Below are 25,151 nucleotides of genomic sequence, written 5' to 3'. Positions count from 1 at the left end.
CACTTCCAACCAATTCACTTGCAAGTCATGACATCTCCTTCCTGATGTCAAGGTCTTCTTCGAGAATGAAGGACCAAGAACAACAACCTCTTCATTAAGTGCTTACTATATGCAACACATTACACTAGACTCTGGAGGAAAGAGGATATAAAGGAGAAAAATTTTCAGCTTTCAAATAACTTTTACTTTCATAGGAAAGTAGGACAAGCACAGATAAATAAAATATAACTGAGAATATAATAAATATGCAACACTAATAAAATTGCTATGAATTATGATGAGGGAGGAATCACTTCCAACTAAAGGATCAGAAGACTTAGAAAAGAAGTTGGTATTTGAGTAAGACCTTGAAGAATAGATAATAATAGTTTATATGTTTCAGGTATTTTCTGATTTATAAAATCTTTTCCTTAAAACGTTTACTTATGAGGCATGAAGTAGTATCATTCCCATTTTACAGATGAGAAAGCTGAGGCAAACAGAGATTAAGTGGCTACTCACAGCTAATAAGTAGTAAAGTCAGGGTTCAAATGCAAATTTCCAAAGTCAAATAGGTAAAGATTGGGATAATGGGACTATAAAATGATTAGCTTAGAGTTAAAATTCAGTCAGTCAACTAGTGCTTATTAACTACCTATTATGTACCAGCACTGTCCTAAGCACTGAAGGATGAGGGGGCAGTTAGATGGCAAAGTGGAGAATGCTGGGTCTGAGTTCAAATTCAGATTCAGATTGTTACTAGCTGTGTGTCTCTGGGTGACCCATTTAAGATCGGTTTGCTCAGTTTTCTCATCTATAAAGTGGGGTTCTTAGTACCTACTTCCCATGGTTGTTGTGAGAACCAAATGAGTATTTGAGTACTTAGTACAGTGCCCACACACAGAAAGTACTATATAAATGTTAATAGCTACAAAGAAAGACAAAAATGAGTCCCTTCTCTCAAAGAGCCCCAAGTCTAATGGGAAAGATAACATGTAAATTACTAATTACAAATAAGACATATATAGGATAAATTGGGTATAGTCTCAGAAAGAAAGGACCAAGTTAAGGGAGATTAGGGAAGGTTTCTTCCAGAACACAGGACTTTAGTGGAGACTTGAGAGAAGGATAGGATGACAGGAGATGGAAGATAAGGGACAGCCAATGAAAGCAGTTGACCCAGATGAAGAAATCTAGCAAAGGAGACACGGGGGTGCTCAGAAAAGGAAGAGGCAAACCAGGAGGAGATATGTTAGGAAAACCTAGAAGAAATGGGCGGTTGACAGGGCAAAAGTCTGCCCAAAGGTCAGGAAGGATGAAGATTGAGAAAAGGCCATTGGATCTGGCAATTAAGAGATGATTATAGGCAGTCCTTGGAGATTTTGTGGGTTTGGTTCCATACTGCTGCAATGAAGCAAATGTCGCAATAAAGTGAGTCAAATGAATTCTTTGGTTTACTAATACTTATAAAAGTTATGTTTACACTATTCTGTAGTCTGTTAAGTATGCAGTGGTATTATGTCCAAAAAATGCCAACAAGTACCTGTTTTAATTTAGAAAAATACTTATTAAAAATGCTAAACACCACCTGAGTCTTCATCAAGTCATAATCTTTTTGCTGGTGGAGGTCTTGCATGGATTTGATGGCTTTTGATTGCTCAGGGTAGGGTTGCTGAATGTTGGGATTAGTGTTGCAATTTCTTAAACTAAGACAACAATGAAGTTTGTGGACTTTTCTTTTCACTTAAATACTTAAAGGCCATTGTAGACATTAGGTCAATTAGACAATTGCTAGTTAACCCAATTCCATATTATTGTGTCACAGAAAGGCCTGAAGAGATGGAAAGAAGTAGGGAACAGCCAATAAATTACATCAAAGATCACTGATCAAGAATCACTATAACAGATATAATAAAATGAAAAGTTTAAAATCTGTAAAATGATGGCTGTCCTCAAATGTCTAAGGTCCTTTCCAGCTCTCATATTTGCCAAATCTATATATTATGAATGAGATCCTAGGAGTTTTCTTGCTAAGGATTTGCTAGTAAACCATAGATAGATCATTAAGTCTTTTCCTGCTTCAAGAATATACTTACTAAAATCTACATAGCAAGTTCATTGAGAACTTCAATGCACAATTAGGATCATATTGGTTTTATGGGTGGGTCTGCAAATAAATGAGAAGACATTGCTTCTCATTTGCTTGAGAAGTTAAAAATCCTGATCCATGTGAGAATTTATCCTTGAAAAGGGGTGTTTCAGCAATTTGTGACTAAATATAAAGTATTTAAGGGGCAATTAATTGGTGCAGTTGATAAGAGCACCAGCCAGTAATTAAGTCACACACTTAATCCGTCCTGTCTGTGTGACCCTGGGCAAGTCATTTAACCCCATTGCTTCAGCAAATAAATAAATATATATGGGTTTATTTTCATTCATTCATGCATGAATTTAATGCCTGATGTGAGCAGGGCTCCTGGACTATGCATGGTATATGCATTTAATTCATGTGAGTGCAATATGTTTGAGGTAAGTAAGAATATTGCTCCCCCACTGTCACTGACAAGCTTTGTCAGGAAGTCAAACAATGCATATGATTGCAGGAAACCTTGTCTTAACTGACCCAGTTTGACTGTTTTGAGACCTTTTAGTGAACAAAGTGAAGAATTGAGCTGAGCATCCAGATAATTCAACCAAACCATAATTTTACCTCAGATGCCCAATGCATTTCAGGGTCTAAGCTGATAGAACCAAACTACCCCCATAACCAGCGATTTTTGCCTCACTTGGTATTTTTAGAGCAACCTGAGCGTGGTCTTCTTGGAAGAAGCCAGTGCAGCCTCAGATTTCCATCTCCTTAGGCTGAGTAGGATGGAATAATATGCAATTCACGTCTCTCCTGTTTTCCAATTCCCAGACCAGCATTTCCATTAGTGCCACTGGCTCTACCCAGCGACCTGCAATTGGCTGGAGAATGTTGCAGTGGCTGTGGCCTGGAAGGAGAGGAGAGAGAGATGCTTCTGGCCTGGCAAATGGAGCCTCCTATATTCATAGCAAAGTTTATTATTTTTAAAAATGGAGTTTGGGCAATCAATTTCCATCTCCTGAAGGAAAAGAGATTGCAAACACTAAAAACATTCATTACCTTGTAAATCTGAGCAGGGGTAAAGGGTGGTGATGAGAAAGGAGAGTAAGGGTGAACTATAGCTACCGTTATATCCAAGAAACAAAAATGTCACTTTTCAAAGATCTCTGATAATAGCATCGCAGTTGTATATACCTTCTCTTCAGGGGGACGGGAAGAGAATAACTGAGCATCACATGCCCAGTGTCATGCAGAGATGGAGGGGATCTTAGACATCCAGTTCCCTCCTTTGACAGAGGGGGAAACTGAGGTCCATTCCTTTGCCAGCGAGTCTCAGGCTCATCTGGAATCAGCTCCTGAAAATGGGGCCGTTTTCAATTCGTTGCTTTGTTCCTTCCAGATCTGCATAAAACATGGAGACGGGGCCTTGCGCCTTTTCTCTCCTTCTCCTTTGGTATTTCTCACGGCAACAATTTTGCCCCTAAGCCTTCAATCTAATGTGAGTTCATTTGAAATGTCCTTTCCCATTTAAGCATTAGCTCGGAAAGCCGGCGTCGGCTGTAATCGAGTGCGCACACTCAGTGGCGAGCCGGAGCCGCCGGCCGCCGGGCAGCTCTGCGGCGGGGCTCCGAGAGCGCACGGGCGCTCTCTCCTGCCAAAGCCTGGGGAGACATACGCCCATCCATCTTTCGGATGGGCCGCAGGACGAGCCCACCGCTGGTTCCCAAGGGGACCGGGAAAAGCCAGTGAGGGTGTTTGGAAGGGGGAGCATCCGCGGCCTCCAGCAAGCTGTTCGGAGAGCACCCCAAAGCTTCCAGCGCCGGGCTGGAGAGCTTGGGCGCAGCAGCTGCTGGGCAGATGCTCAGGGCAAGGCTGGGGGAGAAATCGTGAAGGCCTGCAGCTCGCCCCTTGCAAAGCCTCCTTTAAGGCGGGGCTGTTTTGGTTTTTTGTTTCTGGAACCAGCTTGTGAAAGAAAGAGAATTGTTTCTGTCTCTTCTCATTCCCAGAAGGTGCTTCTGGTACCTTGTTAGCTGGAGAAGGAGGATCCTCCAATTAGACAATCAATTGGAAGGATTGCCTGTATCTTGTCTGCAAGGGGCTGGAGACCATAATTAACAACAGGTGTATAATACTTTAAAGCAGGACTTCTTAACTGTGGGTCATAGATCCCCTTGGCAGTTTGGTGAAATTTATAGGTCCCTTTTCAGAATGTTTTAAAATACATAGGGGCTGGGTAATATAACTAATAATAGGTATAAAATACTTTAAAGCAGGACTTCTTAACTTTGGGTCTATAGATCCCTTTGGCAGTTTGTGAAGCTTTTCAGAATGTTTTTAAGTGCATAAAATAAAACATATGATCAAAAAGGAAACCAATTATATTCATTTTTTAAAAGTTAATGGTCCCAGGTTAAAAACCTCTGCTATAAAGTATACAAAGGACTTTTGTATATTACCTAATTTTGATGCTTCCTAAAGTGAGAAGGGTAATAACTGTTATTCACATTTTCCAGGCAAGGAAACTGAGGCAGACAGAGGTTAAATAAATGACGAATCGCCCAGAGTCACACAGTTTAAGTATTTGAGGCAGAATTCAAACTGCCTCATTCAAAATATCATCTAGCTACTTCATGAGAAGATGACAACCGAAAAACTTCCATACTTTCTATTCCCTTTAAGTTACTTGCTTATGGGAGGAACTCCTCAAATTGATCAGAGGCTCCCCTAAATGATGTATTCTCTCTGTGTCAGGGGTGCTCAAAATCACTTATCCTCCAACATCCTGTGATAACTTCGAGAGGACAGGAATGTCCAGACAAGGTTGCTCCAAGACTCTGGCAACCCTGGGAAATTTGTAGTCTGAGGGCAAGTCATTTGAAAATGTCAAAAATGAGATCCTTTAAAAGAACACAATTCACTTTGCTGGGGGGCACCCACAGCTCTACAGAGCTCAATCTGTAGGTTCAATCCATGTGTGGCCTTGGCTATCTCCATGGTGAAGGACTTTATTTCCATCCTTCTGTCACCAGACAGTTCCTTACCCCAGGGGCACAATCTGGAAGTCCTTTTCCCCCTCTAACTTTCCTTGTTTAGCAGGTACTGAGCTGACTACAGACTGCCACTTTTCTGTCCTCTGTTGTTCCAGCAGGTGAGGCAGTGTAGGCTCCCAAGATTGTAACTCTAGGGCAAGAAAGGAATTAGATGTCACCTAATCTGCCCCCTAATTTTTGAAATGAGGTAACCGAGACCAGCAAAGAGGTCATACCTGTAGTAAGTGGCAAAGCCTGGGTCAAGACCAAGTCTTTTTATTTTCTTCCCTTCCTATAAAAATAAAGGCAAATTACATCTTATCAATCTCTAAATACTTAGCTCAGTGTGGTAGGAAATATTAGGAAACCCTAATCTCTGTCCTTATAGAGTTCCTCATACAGTATTCCACCTTGATACTCCCAGGCTTCCTTGCTGAATCATCACCTGTATTATAATCCCAGAATTGGGAGAGGTACACAACAAAGCTCTGTCCTGGATTGTTACCTCTTTATACACTTTTTTACTTGGTGACTTCATCAGCTTCCAAGGATTTAATTATCATCTCTATGCAGATGATTACCAGATCTAAATATCTGGGTCTAATCTCTCCTAAACTCCAATCCATATCATTAACTTCTTATTGGACCTCAAACTAGATGTCCCATAGGCATCTCAAACTCAACATGTCTGAAATAGTTATTACCTTTTCTATTTCCATTTTCCTTTGGGGTCTATTTCTGATTCCTCTGGACTTCAAAACAATACCCCACTTACTGCTGGTTCTTCCTCCAATATCCTTCCCTTGGGCCCTCCTACCTGGAACTGCTCACCATGGAATATCTTTCCATCTTGCCTCTTCTCCCATCGGTGAATTCATCCTGGAATCTCCATTTTATGATAGGGCCCAAACCTTCCTGGACTGGCCCTTCAGTCTCCTCCTGGTCTTGTATTTTACTTTCTCTGGCCTTCAAAACCATACCCCTTGCTTAGCACATTCATTCCCTCCTCACCTCCTGGTTTTCAGCTTTCTTATTTGCATTTTCTCCTGTTAGAATGTAACCTCCTTGAGGATGGAGGCTATCTTTCTTTTTGCTTGTATTTCTAACATAGCATCTGGCAAGAACTTAAAAAGTGAGTGCTTTCTTGTTTCCTTTCTCCCTGAACTCGCCCCTTCTCTGAACTTTGCCGTTTCTGTTGAACTTCCAACTAACCACCCAGGTGTATAATTCTAGTATTATCCTCGATTCATCACTCTCTTCCACCTCACATATCCAATCACTTGCCAAATCCTTTTATTTCAACTCTTATATCTCTTCCACCTGTCCCTTCTTGTACTTACCCAAACTCCATCTTTGTTCACTTCTCAGACTATTGGAATAATCTTTTCATCTCCCTATACCCCATCTTCCCTCTCCAATATATCCTCCACACCTACCAAAGTGATTTTCCTAAAGCGCAGGTCTGGACTTGTTCTTTCTCTACTCAATACGTTCTACTGATTCCCTTTTGAATCTAGTATCTAATATATCATTCTTGTCACATTCTTTTTAAGTATCTATTTTTGGTTAAGTTTTATAATTTGCATAATTATTAGTACAGGAGTACATAATAATTTATAAATACATAAATACACATTGAAGTTCAGTGTGTGGCTTAAAAACTTGTTGGAGGAGTGTCTAATGGAAAGTTTGAAGACCACTGCTTCCAAGGACCAGGTGAAAAGATGCCTTTGGAGGTGAAAAGTGGCAATGTTAGTTACAGAGAAGAAATACCTCCCTTCGTGTCAGCATCCTGAGACAAAGCCTCATTCATCCTGTCCTAGTTACATCCCTGGAAGAGAGGGGCATATAATTAGGTTATCCCTGTACAAGTTATTACTTACTTAAGCCATTACCATGAGGTTGTATCATTGCTTGGAGCACCGGGACAAAGTATGAGATACTTTCTGGATTAGGTCTTTAACTCTCTTGATGCTTCATGGCTTATTTAGTTATTGAACACCCGCACGTCTTGAGCCAGCACATTGGAGTGCTGTGAAGTGGATGCCTAAGTTAGCCATTTGTTTTGACATCAATCTGTTGTGGAGGACAGTTTAACATTTAGGTGCCTAATCCCACCCCCGCATCTACATCTCACTTGAGGTTCTGGATGGCTGCATCCAGCTTCAATCAGAAGGGCAGAGTGACTCATTCTCTTTAAAAGTATAGTTATTCTCTAGATGAGAACAATGTAAGGAGCTAAAAAATACATAGCCCAAACCAAATTCCAGAACGATGCTGAGATACTGACTTAGTAAAGGAAATCATATACTCAGTGAGCCTGGAATGGACAGAATCGTAGGGTTTACAGCTGAAAGGGATGATCTAATCCAACAGCTTCCTTTTACAGGAGACTAAGATTTAGAGAAGTTGATCAAGATCTCTCAGGTACTATATAGCAAATCCAGGATCCAAACCTAGAGGATTCTAGGTTTTTGATTTTAAACCAAACCTCTTTTTAGTGTGCCATGATGTTTTTAGATTGAAAGAGAATTGGACTATTAATCAAGAGTCTAGGATCTGTGCATAGTTTTAAAACTAGTAGCTCTGAGCTTAGACAAAGTTATTTCCCATTTCTGGGTCTCAATTTCCCCACTTGTAAAATAGAAGAATTAGTTTTGATGATCAAGGCTTCTCTAGACAGACTGCCAAAATGGTCCATGCTACAAAAATGTTGAGTCTTTACTTGAAATCTTAGGAAGAAACTTGGATACTAGTGCAGCAACTAAGCTGTTCCTTTGTTACCTCACATTTTAACCGTGGGATCTGTTCTGCCTCCTTTACTAATCACTCGTATCTTAGATGATGTCTTTGACAGCTCTTCTTAAATGCAAGGAATCGATTGAAGCCTGCTTTCCATTGCCTTTTGAATCATGACCAACTTTACTTTGGAGATTGTGATGTTCTGTGATTCACAACATGTAGCACCATCAACAACATAAAGAATTTTAGTTTTAGGGGGTAATTGAAATATTGAAACGTACCTTATAATTTCCCTGATGCCATCCAACTTGCTCTTTCTTCTGTTCTATTTTGGGGTACATTCACTGATATATTAATATATTAAATGCATACAAAAGGATTACAAAGGAAATCAATTATATTGAGAAAAGTTACAAAATATTTTAAATGTTCATGGACCCACAAGTGAAAAATGTCAACTTTAGAGGAATGCCTCTAGCATGTGGAGGGACCTTTCCTCTAACCCTAATGGAGAGTTCCTGGGAAAACAAGAGCCCAAAAGGAAGAGAAGGTATATGTGGATCAGTTATGATTTATTCAGAGATATCAAACTATTGCATCCATAGGCTACATGTAGCCACATGTGTCTAGCAATACTCCAGAGGGTATCAGATTCAAATATAAATGGTAAATGTTTAACAAAACAAATAGAAATATAATATACCATAAATAATGTTAATTTGTAGTTTTCTAAATCAATATTGGCCCACAGGGATCAATCTCTATGAATCTGACTACATCATTAGAGGGAGTACCCACCTTGATGAAATCAAAGATCACAGTGAAATATTGATTTGGGAAGTGCAGCTGTGATGGGCAGAAGATGACAATGACTAGAGAGTCTGCTTCATTCATCTTCCCCAATATGGCAGGAGGAAGAAGGAATACTCTACTAGTAGAGTGCAAGTGAACAGAATTTGTAATTTTTTAGGGAGCCAGATCTAAGAGGGGATGTACAGCTGTAAGAAGGATCAGGTTATAAATGATTCAAGTCATACAGTGGAAGCATAGATGGGAAATAATTTAATGGTCTATATGGCATGAAAGTTTGTATAGACCTTTACGTACATCATCTTGATGGAGCCCTGCAACAATTCTGTAACATACCCCAGAAGGTACCCCAGATATCTTGTTAGCTATACAAGGAGGAGGAGCTCCCAGTTACTGACAATCAGTCAGAAGTATTGTCTGAATCATGTCTGCAAGGGGCAAAGACAACAGCGAATGATAGTTGTATAATAATTTAAAGCAGGGCTTCTTAACTTTGGGTCATAGACCTCTTGGGCAGTTTGATGAAACTTATGGGTCCCTTTTCAGAATATTTTTAAGTGCATAAAATAAAATATTTAGGCTTAAAAAAGGAAACCAATTAAAATCAATTTTTCTTAAAAGTTCATGGTCCCAGATTAAGAGCCCCTGATTTTAGTATAAAAAGTACTTTACATATAATCTCAAACTGAGGTGGGATTTGAACGCGGATCTTTTAAAGTCCAGTTTCCAAACTCTATCCTTTGTATTACCTTTGCATTATTTCCAGTCCAGCCTCCTCTTTTTCTGGATTAAGAAGTTGAAGCCAAGTGGGGGAAGCGAGTCAGAGTTCCGGAGATCATTGGTGCATTAGTGGGAGGGAGAATGGTGGGCTTCTGATTTCTTTCTGTCCGGTCGCTTTCCCCTCCACCAGCCCTTCCAATTGTACTGCTTTCTTCCACAGGTAGGACAAGCGATTGGCAGAGGCTGCTTCTGGCAGAATGGGATGTACGAGACGGCGGCTTTCTTGGGAATAGGGAGATCAAAGCACAATAAGCAAAAGGGGGTCACTGAAGCTAAGAGACAAGTCCACTGGGGGAATTCCAGGTCAGTAGTTCAGAAACAAACAGAGAACGGGCCAGAGGGAAGGCTCTGAGATACCCAAGTGGAAGCTGCGAGAGGCGATTGACATTGGGAAGCTCTGCAGGCACAAATGCATTTTAACCACCAGCCTCTTTGATGCTGCCTTTTTTGATCTTCATAGGGGCTTTGCTGGGCTAAGTGCTGGTGGGAACAAAGCTAACCCAAGACAGCACGATAAAGTTGCCTGTCTGCCTTGCTCGGGGACTCCCTTGTTCTCTCCATGGCCCTGCTTCTCCATTGCCTCTGAGTCAGAGAGATGGAGAGCTAGGTTCAGATACTCCCTCAAACACTTGTCTGACTCTGGATAAATCCACTTTGAGCCTCAGTTTCTTTATCTATTAAATGGGCATAAACAATAGCATTCTGCCTCCCAGGGTTATCATAAAGTTCAAATATAATAAGATCTGTAAAGTACTTTGCAAACCTCGAAGTGATGTGTATCAATGAGCAGGGAGGGGTGGATAGAGAGCTTGGACCTGGATTCAAGTCCAGCCTCTGATCCATGTTATGTGATGCTACTTTGGGTGCTCAGGGTTAATGCTCAGTTTTAGATCAGGGACTGATTTACATCAGTAGAGGGATTTTTCTAGTCTGAAAGTCCCTGTATATTTTTGTTACTAATCCCCACCTCTCTTCCCTCCATCGCTGTTCATCAGAACTTACACCCAATACACCTGCCAACCTTTGAGGGCACTGCCCCATAGAAGATGTTAGGGTTTGAAGTGGGCTAAACTAGAAAATCTGATCTCTGGTAAAGCATTAATTAACACACTACAGTGTGATTCACTGGGAAGGAAAATTATAATTTTGGGAGTTCATAGATTTGGGTGGAAGTCACCTACCTCCCTTATGCTAATCTGGTTGTTAAGCTTTGAGTTAGTTGCCCCTCTTGGGGTCTTAGTCCCTCCCTAATGGAAATAAAAGAATTGAAAGTAGATGATACTAGCTCTAACACACTGATCTAGGTCTTGGGTGTGGTACCCTAGTCTCCTTCTTTCTTCCCAGCTGGTCTATCCATCACTGGCACAGGAAGAAGGGGTCTTAGGCAGCAAGTCTGCCAAGTCTAAATCCACCTCCCACAAAACCAATTGTGCATCAAAGGCACTGAGAACCATTTCCATATCTAAGCAGTTAGCTAGAGCAGCTCTGGCCATGACAGGTCAGCGGTGCCATCAGATTAAAAAGAACAGATCTTGTCTAGTCTAAAAATACACGGGCAGCCTCCAAGGATTGTTTTTCTATGGAGTTCCCCTCTCCCCCTCCCTTCTTTGAGGAAAATAGATTGTACTGGGAGAAACAAAAAAGAAAACTGAGAATCAGGAATTCTGTTCTTCCCTTTACCCTGTCCTCAACCCAACACCTATGAATCACAGGAGGAAAGAGAATTACTCATTTGTTTAAAGCAAAAGAAATCCCATTTTCAAGCTTTTGAATCCCTTCTTAGATTAAGGAATGGTTAAGAACAATGTCTTCCCATAATAAAGCATGGTGTTTCTACAACCTAACATACCCAGCTGGTTGGGAAAAGTGAGAATGCTTCAACTCTCAGGTCAAAGAATTTTAAAGCTGTTGGGGACCTCAGAGATAATCTAGTCCAACCTTTTCATTTAACAGGCGCAGGAAGTCAGGAAATTACTTTCCCAAGTTACCCAAATAGTCTAAAGTAGAGCTGATAGGAGAACTGAAATGCCCTGACATTTCCTCCCTGAGACTGATGTGCATTCCACTGATGCTTCCCTCCATACACACATAGCTCAGATTTTTGAAGTATTTTAAGTTTTACAAGACTCTGTCCATACAACAAGCATGTATTAGTATCCCTACCTAGCAGATGAGGCGACTGAGGTTCACAGAGTTTAAATGACTTTCTTGCCGCTAGTAATTGAACTGGGAAGCAAACCTGTGTTTGCTAGTGCTTTGCAAACCTCAGTATCCTAATTCCAAAACTAGCATTCTTCCCACTATGCCATCATGTCCCATCTCATAGATTAAAGGAAGGAGATAAATTCCTCATCTTCCCTCTTGCTTTTTTTTTCTCTCTCTTTTCCACTTTCTCTTTCCCTCTTTTTTTTTTTTCAAGAGAAACATTGACATTTGTATAAATTTACATTTAGCTGGCTGGGGTGGTGGAGCTTTAAGTATCTAGGGCAGGAATATACTAAATAGAAGTCTGTCTAAAAGAGATCTGGAGTTTTTAGAGAACTGAAATCTCCACAAGAATTGACTTAAGAGTTGATGGGGGCTAGTCTAAGATTATAGAATAGGGAGATGGCGGCGTATCTGGTCTTGGACAGAACATTGGATCTTTGTGTCCCATTCTGGACTTGGAATTTTATGAGGAACTGCATAGGATCCAGAGGAGGGAGACCAGAGGCAGGGTTTTGAGATTATCCCATATGAGGTTAGGGAAAAAGAAATGGTAATATTTAACCTGAAGAAGAGTTATAGGGCAAGAAGATGATAACGGTCTTCAGATATTTGAAGATTAGTATATGGAAGGAGAAGAATTTTTCTACCTGCCTTTAGGAGCCAGAATTGGGATGGGGGGTAGCAGTTTCAGAGAGTAGGTGTTAGTTTGATATAAAGAAAACAACTATAGCTACCCCAGAGTAGAATGCAGTCTCAGGACTGGAGATTTTCTAGCCAAGGATGGATGGACACTGGTCAGAGAGCTTTGTGCAAGTATGAGTTAAAATAAATGGTGTCTGAGGTGATTTTTAATCTCTGAAATGCTGAAAATTGGTGATGATCCACACAAAAAGATGATGAAAGATTTTCCAATATGTGTATTCCTGTATTGGCTACTGGTGGGGGAGATATGAAAAATGCTAGAAATGGAGGTTAACGTCCCATTGGGAGGATGATGTGTAACTAAGAAAAAAATTATAAAATGATATAAGACAATGAGAAATTGTGTAACATTGGGTGAGGTACTTTTTCTTTTTAGGTGTCAGTTTTCTTATCTGTAAAATGAGATATTAAACTTTGGTGATTACTAAGAGCTCTTTTTTATGCGTTTTTTTTTGGGGGGAAGCAGGGTATTTAGTACAATGCCTGGCACATAGTAGGTGCTTAATACAAATTTATTGACTGATTTTATCTATGTAGGGAACTCACAGTGTGGAAATTCATCCTCAACTTGCCAATATTATATTGTCAGTGTGATATTTCCTGTGGCAACTTTCTGAGAAGTTCATTGTTTTGTCCTTGGTTACATGGTCTGTATCAAAAGCAGGTCTTGAACCTAGGACTAATGACTAAATTGAGGGCTCATTCTGAGACACAATGGATATAGGAAAAAACACTATTATAATGACAGATCCTTTTTTCAGGTTCCCAAATGGGAGACCTAGGTATCCATCTCATACCAGTTTGAAGCTAATGCTGGATAACGTTCCATGGACAAGGGCTACTAAGATCAGATCTGCTCTTTGTTGACCAAAGGCAGTCAGTAGTTAAAAAAGAGAAGCAGTTTGAAAATTAGCTGGGCATTCTGAGTACAAAGCAGAGGCTCCCTGCCTTAGTGGGCCTGTAGTATACACCGGCAATGCGGTGACAATTTAGTGGTAATTCTGTGATCTGTCCATGTTTTCCTGATTAAATGGCATAGAGTCCATCCAACGGCTACCCAGTTACCTTCCTGTCTAATGCTAGCAAAGGCACAGCGTCCAAAAGCTGAGTAACAGCAACGTCATTAAATTTGTTCAGGGCTGCAGATTGCCTTTTGCACAGTATCAAGAAGGAGCCTTAGAGAGAGATGGCAATGAAGTGGAAAACAGCTTAGATTTGGAATCTAACCACTTTCTACCACTAATTTGCTATGTAATCCTGGCAAGTCGTTTCCCTTTCCCTGGGTCTCAGGGCTGCCATCTGATTAATGAAGGGGTTAGATGACATCATCCAAAGGCTGGGGCCAAGGTCCTTTCTAGTTTCGGGAGATGATGGAATCGATTTTTGGACCTTCAAAGCCAACAGACCTCCATCCATCCTCCTTTATTCCCATCTCCCTCCCCTTCCCCCACTCCAAGGCACTGTGGACCAACTTTGGCTGATGTTTCTTCTCACAGCAGGTTTTTGGATTTTTTTTTAATGCCCACAGTGGGATGTTTTTTCTGCCAGTACATCAGCATATTGCAGATAAAACCTAATGAGCTGAGTTTTACACACACACACACACACACACACACACACACACACATGCAGCCATGTGGCTTTCTTACAGGGATGCCCATCTGTCAGCTGAGGGAGGTAGCTCTCGGTTGCAGCTGGACTCATCTCCTTTTTTATCAAATCAAAATAAAGCCACGTACCCCAGAGTCAGGTATGGTAAACAGGCCAGCAAATTGCCTTCCCGTCTAGCTCCTGACCAGCCTTCCTGCTCTGAGCCGCCCTGCCAGATGGAAGCTAACAGACTTGGGGATGCGTTTGGCAAGCTCCGAGGTGGGGGGGAGGCTGGCCAAAACAAAGGACCTGCCACCCGAACAACTGCAGGGGGGACAAGGAGCAGCCCTCGGGAGCTGACTTCCCAGCAGGGAGCTGGAAAGGAAAACGGGTTTTGTTTTCAGCCAAGGTACCACTTTGGTGCAGCTCTGGTGGGGCAGAAAGTATCCCAGGGCTCAGAGGGCTTTTTGTGGGCAGACTAGCTCCTGCCTTTGCTTCCTATTGTCTTTCGGCTAAAATTCAAACTCAGCGTGGAATAAGGTCTACCATGATTTCGTTAGCCTCCCCTCTTACTACTCCCAAATAGAAACCCCCAATTCTGGGAAGATTTGCTTTTTATTCCCTACAGTGTCTAATACAATCCATTTGTTGAATGAATGAATGACTCAATCTGAGGCAGCTGAGTGGCTCCATGGATAGAGTTTTGGACTTGGGTTTAGGAGGATCCGAGTTTCATTTTCTCAGACATTTAATAACTGGGTAAATCAGCTATCCTCTTTGTGCTTCCCCATTTGTAAAATGTGGATAATGGTAGTGAGTACTTCATAATATTGTTGCAAGGATCAATGGGCTAAACAGGTAAAGTGTTTGGTAAAGCTTAAAGCTCTTTATACATGCTAGCTATAGCATTATTATTGATCAAAGGAAAAAAGCACAAATTACAGGAAATTTTATTTCAGAATCAATCCCCAGATTAGCTGATTTAAAAAACTACAACATATTATGCATTCTTCTTACCATTTCCTCCTTTGATTCCTTCCCCTTTCCTTTCCTTTCCTTTTCTTCTTCCTCTATGGTTCCTGTCCTCTACATTATTCTCTTCCCCAGTTTTCTATTCCCTAAATTTATTCTGCAGTCCTTCTCCCCACTCCAAGTGGCCAAGGAGAACACAGTTATTTCCTAACCCACCCCATGAGATGAATGTGGCAATTTAATAGTAATAACAATAACAACAATAATAATTAGTATTTATTTAGCACTTTAATGTTTACAAAATAAATGCTTTACAAATATTTTCTTGTGAAATCCTCACAACTCCAGAAAATAGTTCTGGAATTATGGTGGAATAAGGCAGGAAATTACCTAGCTCTCTCAAATTCCCCCCATAAATAATTCAAAATAATGGCTTAAAGTGAACTATAGAGTGGCAGAAATAATTAAAAGCTGGGGTAAAGCAGTTGTGCAGCCTAAGACAATTTGGGAGGACCTTAGGAAAGATTTGACTTTCTGGGGTGGTGGTCTGGCCATATTGAAAAGGAGACATCTCTGGGCAAATATATCCAAATCAACAAACAAAAAGCCTTGGAGGCAGATTTATAGGTGGTAGTGACAGCTTCAGGAGCTTTCAATCCTCTTATAATGGGAGATACTGAGTAGTCAGGCACTGATGCTGGTGCTGGCTGTGGCTGTGGGTGAGAAGTGAACACACACTCATGAGTGTGCAAAAGGCAGAACCCGGCAGGCTGTGGGCAGTCACAGGAGAACTGAGTCCCTGGTTTTGGTTCCAGGGCAGAACCCTGAAGGGATTATAGGAAGTAAGAGTGGTTTGGTAACAGTGTTACTGGAGGGCTCTGGTCTCAACTTAGGGGAGAGAGAAATATCTGGTCAGGTCCTCAGAGCTCAGAAAATAATAGCACAAAAAACTAAAAACTGCAGACATTATCCCCTCAAACTAGAACATAAAGTTACTAGCCAAGACATAAGCCACTAAAAAATGAGCAAGCAAAAAGAGAAAAAACCTGACTGTAGATAGGTCATGAACTGATAGAAAAGATGTGGATTCATTCAGAAGATAATGAAGTCAAAACAGCTCCTTCTACTTCAAAGAAAAATTTAAAATAGTCACAAGCCCAAGAAGAATTCTTAAAATAACTTTAAAAAACTTTAAAAGTCAAATTAGAGAGGGTGAGGAAATTTTTTCAATATGAGTAACTCAAGAAAATCAAGAAAATTATGAAAAGAAAGTGGATCATTTGGAAAATATAGATCCAAAAACTTAAAAAAGAAACTAATTCCTTAAAAATTAGAATTGGCCAAGGGAAGGCTCATGACTTCATAAGACACAAAAAAAGTAATAAAATATAATCAAAAAATGAAAAAATATCAGAAAAGAATGTAAAACATCTCATTAGAAAAGCAAATGACTGGAAAACAGATAAAAAAGAAGCAATATAAGAAAGCGTAGACACTTTACTTCAAGAAATTATCAGGAGAAATTGTCCTGAAGTTTTAGAACCAGATAATAAGATAGAATTGAAAAATATCCAACAATCACCATCTAAATGAGATCCCAAGATGAAAAGTCACAGGAATATTATAGGGAAGTTTCAGAGCTCCTAGGTCAAGGAGAAACTACTACAAGAAACTAGAAAGAAACCATTTAAATAGAGTAGAATCACAGAAAGGATAACACAAGAATTAGCAGTTTCCATATTAAAAGACTTAAAAGACAGGGCAGCTAGGTAGTACAGTAGATAGAGCACCAGCCCTGAAGTCATGAGGACCTGAGTTCAAATGTGTTCTCAGACACTTAATAATTCCTTTCTGTGTAACCCTGGGCAAGTCAATTAACTCCAATTGCCTAAGCAAAAAACAAAACAAAACAAAACACAACCAAAAAACACAGGAACATGATATTCTGAAGAGCAAGGAAGCTGGGTTTGTAACCAAGATGACTTACCTAGCAAAACTGAATCTACTCAGGATAAAAGGATATTTAATGAATTAAAGGACTTTTGAGATATTGATGAGGAAAAGACCAGAACTGAATAGAAAATATGACCTTCAAAAATCAGCTGAAACATAAGAAGAGAAACATGAAATTCCACTTATGAGAAATTTAATCTTTCAAATTCTTAAGAATATTACTAATCCTAGTTTGAAAGAGCATTCATAGATAGAAAGATTGGAGTTGAGTTGAGTATGGTAGAATAAGAAAAAAATAAAACTGGATGGGAAGAGGTCTGGAGTGTTGGAACAAAATGGAGCAACCATCTCATACAAACAAGATATGAAAGGAAGAACTGTAATAGTGGAGGACAGGAGAGGGTAGAGGATTAGTAGTGCTAGAAACTTAGTTTTGTCAGAAATAGGTTAAAGAAGGAATAACATACACATCTAGAAAGGTATAAAAGTGTTCTTAGATTACAGAGAAGTAGGAGGAGAAGATGAGAGGATAAGGATTCTTGAAAAAGATGTAGATTAGGGAGAAAGAAATAAGTGAGACATCTGAGGAGGGATAGACTAAAAAGAGAGGGGAAAAAGGATAAACAATGAGGAAAAATAGAATGGAGGGAAATGCATGACTAATAATTATAACTGAATGTGAATGGAATGAATTCACCCATAAAATGGTAATGAATAGCAGAATGGTTTAAAAACAACTGCAGGAGGCAACTTCTTATCATTCTCATTTTATAATCAGGAAATTGAGGCAGAAAGCAGGACTTGTCTAGGATCACAAAGTCAGTGTCATTTACCCACCATCATAGTAAAAACAGTCCCAGGTCCATTGAAATGCATACTAACCTTGACTAAAATCACCCAAATCAGTCCCTGTGAAGTTTGAGAGCTTAAGAACATATTCAGACACTGCTGCTGTTCCTTTTCATTGAAAGAGCTTTTTCTGTGGTGTTTGCATGTACAGGGCTATGTGTATGGTATATTTATATCTACAGAATATGTGTAAATTTAAATGGAAAATCTGGGCAGGATATGTGCATATATGTAGCTTACAGTAAAGGACACTGGGTTTGGAGCCAGAGAATTTGAGTTTGAAGCCACCTTGTCCAATTTCTTTGTCCACAATGTCTCTGGAACTCATTTTCTTCACTTGTAAAATAAATGAGTTGGAGCAGATGACCCTTAAGGTCTCTTTCAGCTCCAAATAAATGATCCAAGTTTATCATTTGCTCACAAAACAAAAATAAATATAGATAGCACATTTATAAATATGTACCACATATGTGTGTTGTACTTTGCTAGATTTGCTTCATGTTCAGTCTTCCCCTTTGCAGATGCAGATTATAAACATTCTACATGTTCTAAATATGTGTACTTTTTTGTCTGTTTCTTTCCAGAAATCCTCCTTAAAAGATTGTATATACAATAGACCTTCCTCCATTCTTCTTCTGTCCTCTTGTCAGAGTTACCAGTGTGTACTCAGGCTGTCATCTGTTGTTTATTTGTTTTGTCATTCTTAATCTATGACTAGTCCATTTTTTTCTGTGGTCAAGTACAACCTCAATAATGTCTTTGATGCCATTTCTTGAATGAATACAAGCTGTTATTTGGTAACATGCTACAGCCTATATATGCTCCTTATGCATCGTTCCATTGCTCTCTGGGTTACTTATAATTATGATTCTTATTGGATTACTGAGTTCCCTGATTCCCAGACCTATAGCCTCACCAGGAAAATATTGAACTGAAAGAAATGCTTTTTATGATTGGCAATAGTTTGGAATGATTGAAAACCCTGAACGGTTTCTCCAACCCAATCACCTTCTCCTGCTAAATTTAGAGCCCATTCCATTGTCTATTTGTAGGAGCTGTTCAAGATAAGCATGTTGAATAGATTGACTCAATGGGCTGTATTGTATGTCATAATTAGAAAAGTGAGCATCTTTTCATTCACTTTGTTTTCCTGTTGTAGATGGATAGCCTGATGTCTTTCTTTTGTTTTATTATAGCTTTTTATTTACAAGATATATGCATGGATAATTTTTCAGCATTGACAGTTGCAAAACCTTCTGTTACAACTTTTCCCCTCCTTCCCCCCATCCCCTCCCCCAGATGGCAGGTTGACCAATACATGTTAAATATGTTAAAATATAAGTTAAATGCTATATATACATATATATGTATATATACTATATATAAATACTATACATATACATATACATAGAGTTATTTTGCTGCACAAGAAAAATCATAGCCCAATGTCTTTCATGTTTTGGTGGATTTTACTGAAGAGGCTGCTGTTTCCCCTCCCTCTCTCTTAATTACCCAAATTAATTTTGTATATACTTGCACATAAGTACATGTTTCCTCTCTCCCCTCCCCTGCTACAAAGTAAGTTCTTTGAAAAGTACTGATTCATTTTTGGGTTTGTATTTCCTGTACCAGCACTCTGTCTAGCACATCGTTGCTGTTTGTCCTTAGTTTTCATAAAGGATAATGGCATTATGGATGACATCTTGACTTGTGCATGAATTGGATTTAAGTAAGGCAGAACTGTGCAAAATCATTGGCTACATTCTCTCTTTCTGAGTTATTTATGCCAGGAAGAGTGACAATGGCCTGGGATATAACGGAAGACCTTGACAATGTCTGACCAAGCTCTTAAGAACTCCAAAATGCTTGCTTAAGCCGCGTTTGTGGCCATTGGAACAAGTTGTTTTCAAACAACCATTATGTGCTAGGGAAAGTGTCCACATTATAGGTGTCTAATAAATGCTTGCTGATTGAATTTGACCATCAGAAGAAATCACTTGTTTAGACTTTGTCACAGAACATAAAGTCACAGAATCGATTATATAGTTAGAACTAGAAGATATTTTAGAGGCTGTCTGGACCAGCTCTCTCAGTTTTCTGATGAAAAAATTGAGGCTCTGGGAGTGATTTAATTATTTAACATCGTGACTTAATGTTTAATCAGCCATTGTACAAAGCTTTCTATACAATTGTGTTTATATAGTCTTGTACTCTTTGTTTTTAGGGATTCTCTTGTTTGAAATAAGTCTTATAAAATTTTTTTATTGAAGCCTTTTATTTTCAAAACATATGCAAGGATAATTTTTCACCATTGACCTTGCAAAATCTTGTGTTCCAATTCCCCCATCCCCACTGCTCCTCTAGATGGCAAGCAATCCAATATATGTTAAACATGGTAAATATATGTGCAAATCCCATATAGACATACATATTTATACAATTATCTTGCTGCCCAAGAAAAATCTGATCAGAAAAGAAAATAAATGAGAAAAAAAAATACAAGCAAATAATAACAAAAAGAGTGAAAATGCTATGTTGTGATCCACACTCAGTTCCCACAGTCCTCTCTGGATGCAGATAACTCTCTTCATCACAAGATCATTGGAACTGACCAGAATCATCTCATTGTTGACAAGAGCCACGTCCATCAGAACGGATCATTGCATAATCTTGTTGTTGCCGTGTATAATGGTCCCCTGGTTCTGCTTATTTCACTTAGCATCAGTTCATGTAAGTCTCTCCAGGCTTCTTTGAAATCATCCTGCTGATTGTTTCTTATAGAAAAATAATATCCCATAACATTCATATACCAGAACTTATTCAGCCATTCTCCAATTGATGGGCACCCACTCAGTTTCCAGTTTCTGGCCACTACAAACAGGGTTGCCACAAACATTCTTGCACATGTGGGTCCCTTTCCTTTCTTTTTATATCTCTTTGGGGTATAAGCCCAGTAGAAACACTGTTGGATCAAAGGGTATGCACAGTTTGATAATACTTTGGGTATAGTTCCAAATTGCTCTCCAGAATGGTTGGATCCGTACACAATTTCACCACCAATGTATTAGTGTTCTGGTTTTCCCACATCCCCTCCATCATTTGTCATTATCTTTTCCTATCAGCCAATCTGACAGGTGTGTAGTGGTATCTCAGAGTTGTCTTAATTTGCATTTCTCTGAACAGTAGTGATTTGGAACATCCTTTCATACGATTAGAAATGGTTTCAATTTCTTCATCTGAAAATTGTTCATATCCTTTGACCATTTATCAATTGGAGAATGGCTTGAATTCTTATAAATTTGAATCAATTCTCTATATATTTTGGAAATGAGGCCTTCATCAGAATCCTTAAATATAAAATGTTTTCCGAATTTATTGCTTCCCTTCTAATCTTGTTTGCATTAGTTTTGTTTGTACAAACTTTTCAACTTAACATAATCAAAACTATCTATTTTGTGCTCAATAATGAACTCCAGTTCTTCTTTCCTTCTCCACAGGTCTGAGAGGTAAACTATCCTGTGTTCTAATTTTTTTATAATATCACTCTTTATGTCTAAATCATGAACTCATTTCAACTTTATCTTGGTATACAGTGTTAGGTATGGATCAATGCCTAGTTTCTGCCATACTAATTTCCAAATTTCCCAACAGTTTTTGTCAAATAGTGCATTCTTATTGCAAAAGCTGGAGTCTTTGGGTTTGTCAGACACTAAATTACTATAGTTATTGACTATTTTGTCTGTGAACCTAATCTATTCCACTGATCGACTATTCTATTTCTTAAGCCAGTATCAAATGATTTTAGTGACCGCTGCTTTATAATACAGTTTTAGATCTGGTACAGCGAGGCCCCCTTCATTGGCATTTTTCCATTAATTCCCTTGAAATTCTTGACCTTTTGTTCTTCCAGATGAACTTTGTTATTATTTTTTCTAGATCTGTAAATTTACCTTGGGTAAATAACTTTTGTTTTCCTCTGTTTCCTCAACTCTAAAATGGGGATAATTATAGGTTGCGCAAATTGAATGAGATAATTTTTGTAACATGCTTAGCACAGTGCCCAGCATATTAATAGACTTGTATAATAAGACAATATATTATAAAATATATTTATTGTATTGTTTTAATTAATTATAAATATAATACAATAATAATAATAATAAATGTCAAATTCTTATTTCCTCTCTCCCTTCCCCCTTTATCTGACAGTGTGGAGGGATGATAAAACTAGCAGTCGGTAGAGACAATCTGCAGTTAATTGAAGGCAGTGGATTTGAGTGAAAAAGCATTCACTTAAGAAATTTTAGTTCTGTTCCCAGACCTGTTCATCATCAGGCTGGTTCTATTGCCAGCAACATGCAGGGGTGTGGGGCCATGTTTTTGTTGCAATAGAGAAGGATGGAGTACTTAATCAATAAACACTTACTATTATTTATCAGGGGCTGTGATCAGTGTGTGGGATACAAGGAACAGCAAAAATGTAATCTCTTTCTCTAGAAGCTTACATTCAAGTGGGGGAGATACCATGCAAACAATTATCTACATTCAAGATACATACAAAGTAAATGGGAAGTATTATCAGAGAGGAGACACTAGCGATGGGAGGGACTGGGAAAGGTCTCCTGCAGCAGATGAGATTTGACCTTAGTCCAGAAGGACTCACCTTGCAGGCAGAAGGAATGGTGACAGTTGGTGAGATGAGCACCTGTGAGGAATTTTGCCCTAGAAAGAGCAGTAATTAAATACAGAGTTTTTAATGCAGGTTTGAGTAATTGACTGCCAGTGAATTTTTTCAGCTAGTTAGTTGTAATTATACCAATACAAAGAGTTGAACATAACAGTCTGTGTGGGAACAAAAGCAGGAACAGTCAGATTTAACATGTTGACATGGTGCACAATATTGAAATGTTTGTACTGAACTAATGAATGAACTCCTGTTGTTTTTCAAAATTTTGTGACTTCAGTCAGCTAATCATGGTGGGGAGGAGGGGATACTATTTTCCCTGAAAAGAGTAGGTTTTGAAAGTTCCAGCTATATTTGTTCTGGGTTTGGGGAGGGGCAAAATAGGAGCCCTGGTAATCATCACCTTGAAAAATGTCAAGGATTAAAGAATTACCTGCCAGACTTGGCAGATTGCCACAACCCAGAAAAAAAATCCTTATTGAGGCGTTCCATTAATCCCAATGGTAATAATCAAAGCAAAATAACTTGACCTTTAAGATGAACAGCTGGTTTAGGAAATGGTGTCTTAGAACATTATTTGGATTTCAGAACCGTGACTTAAAATATAGAAATAATGGACTCTTGGCGAGGATAAAATATACTTAGTAAGGACTGTTAGTAAAAAATGTGACATCTAAAAACCACTCATCACTAAATTCACATGTGTAGCTAGGTTCAATGGGGCCACTGGGTGTGTCCCTCATTCATTTTCAATCCTTATTCCCATATGTCTGAGAATTGCAGTTAAACTATGTTTGTACCATTTTAGCAAGCCAGACAGAATATGTATTTAAAAAAATTATTTAACAAATACTTTTAAAAATGAATAAATAGTAGTAAATTATTTCAACATATATGCTTAGAACAGGGTTTCAATCATGAATGACTAGCATTTGAGAAAACAATATCCTTTGAGACTCTTGTTCTGATATTGAGAGCAAAGAAAAAAAGTACCTAAACCAAAGTTTTGAAAGAACTTTTCATATATCATTGGGCTCTCCCACCGAGTGTACACTGATTTTCATCTCAATCACAATAAAAAATCTCTTTCAGCTTTCCTCAGTACTTTGTTTCAGCAATTACCAAGCAGTCAGTATTGCAGCTGTCCCTCTTATACCGGAGTAGTACCGTAACTGTTTTCTCCCATGTGGCTTTTTTGGGGGCCACTTTCAATTTTATTGATGTAGTTTGTTTTTATATTATATACATTCACATATTTTTCCCACTTTGTGAGAAGTCTCTTGTAGCAATTCAAAACTGTAAAGTAAAACTAACAATTACCTTGTCTAAAAGTATATAGTTTATATCTGTATCATCCCAACCTTTGTTTAAAAAAGCAACAGAAGTCTTATTTATTTTCTCTCCCTCATCCCTACCTCAAGAAAAGGAAGTACCCCTCCCAAATTTCTTGTAACAAATAACCATAGTCATGCAAAACAAATACCTCCAAAGCTGCAATGCATGTGTACGTATACATATATATGTCTTTCTATACCTGTGTGTATTTTTACACTCTCACATATATTTCATTCTATACCCTAAATCTATTACCTTTCTATTACGGATGGCATGTTTCATCATCTTATCCTTCATCAATTTATAAAAGTTTTCAAAATTATTAATTTTTATAATATTGATTTTATAGAATTGTTCTGGGTTTGCTCCCATCATTTTGCATCAGTTCAGATTTTTTTCCCCATATATTTTTGAAATCATCTATTTCATTTGTTACAACACAGTAGTATTTCATCAAATTTATGTACCACAACTTATCCTACAAGGAGATATCCTCTTATTTTCCAGGCTTTAGCTACTGCAAAAAAGAGCTGATATCAATATTTATTGTACATAAAGGACTTTTTTCCTTTTTAAAAATAACTTTCAGGTATATGCCTACGAGTAGTATAGCAGGGTCAGACAGTGCACACAGTTCAGCAACTTTTTGAGCATGATTTCAAATTGCTTTCCAGAATGATTTCACCCATTCATACCCCTACCAATAGTGCATCAATGTGCCTATTTTACCACAACCCCTCTATCATATTTTCATTTTTCATCATTTTTTGCCAATCTGATTTGAATTGGAATGTTAGAATAGTGATTTGGATTATTTTTTCACATGGCTATATGTATAGATAGCCTGGGTTTCTTGAGAGCTATCTGTTCATATCCTTAGAAGGCTTATAAATTGTCAAATGGCTCTTTTCCTTATAAATTTGAATTAGTTCCTTATATATCATGGAAATGAGATCTTTATCAGAAAAACTTACTGCAAAGGTTTTTTCTCCAGTTATTGTTTTTCTTTTCATCTTAGCTTTATTAGATTTGTTTGTGCAAAACCTTTTAAATTTTATGTCATCAAAATGATCTATTTTATCTTCTATGATCCTCATTCTTTGAATGGCTATATACCTTTTTTTTTAATCCATAGAATGCTAGGTAATTTTAAAAAATGTTTTTCTAATGTTATGATGTGACCTTTTATATCTAGGTCATTTATTTATCCATTTAAATTTTATCTTTCTATAAGACTGAGTTATTAGTCTAAATCTAATTTCTTCAGTATTGCTAATCCAATTTTCTTAGTAGTTTTTGTCAGATAGTGAGTCTTCATGCCAGTAGCTGGGGCCTTTGTGTTTATCTAATACTAGGATATTAATGATATAGTTGCTTTTATATGCTGTGTACCTCGTCTGTTCCACTGATTGATCTTTCTATTTTTTATCTG

This window comes from Sarcophilus harrisii, chromosome 2 (assembly GCF_902635505.1).
Source record: "Sarcophilus harrisii chromosome 2, mSarHar1.11, whole genome shotgun sequence".
In the NCBI taxonomy this organism is placed as follows: domain Eukaryota; kingdom Metazoa; phylum Chordata; class Mammalia; order Dasyuromorphia; family Dasyuridae; genus Sarcophilus; species Sarcophilus harrisii.
Note: the sequence above shows the minus strand (reverse complement) of the source record.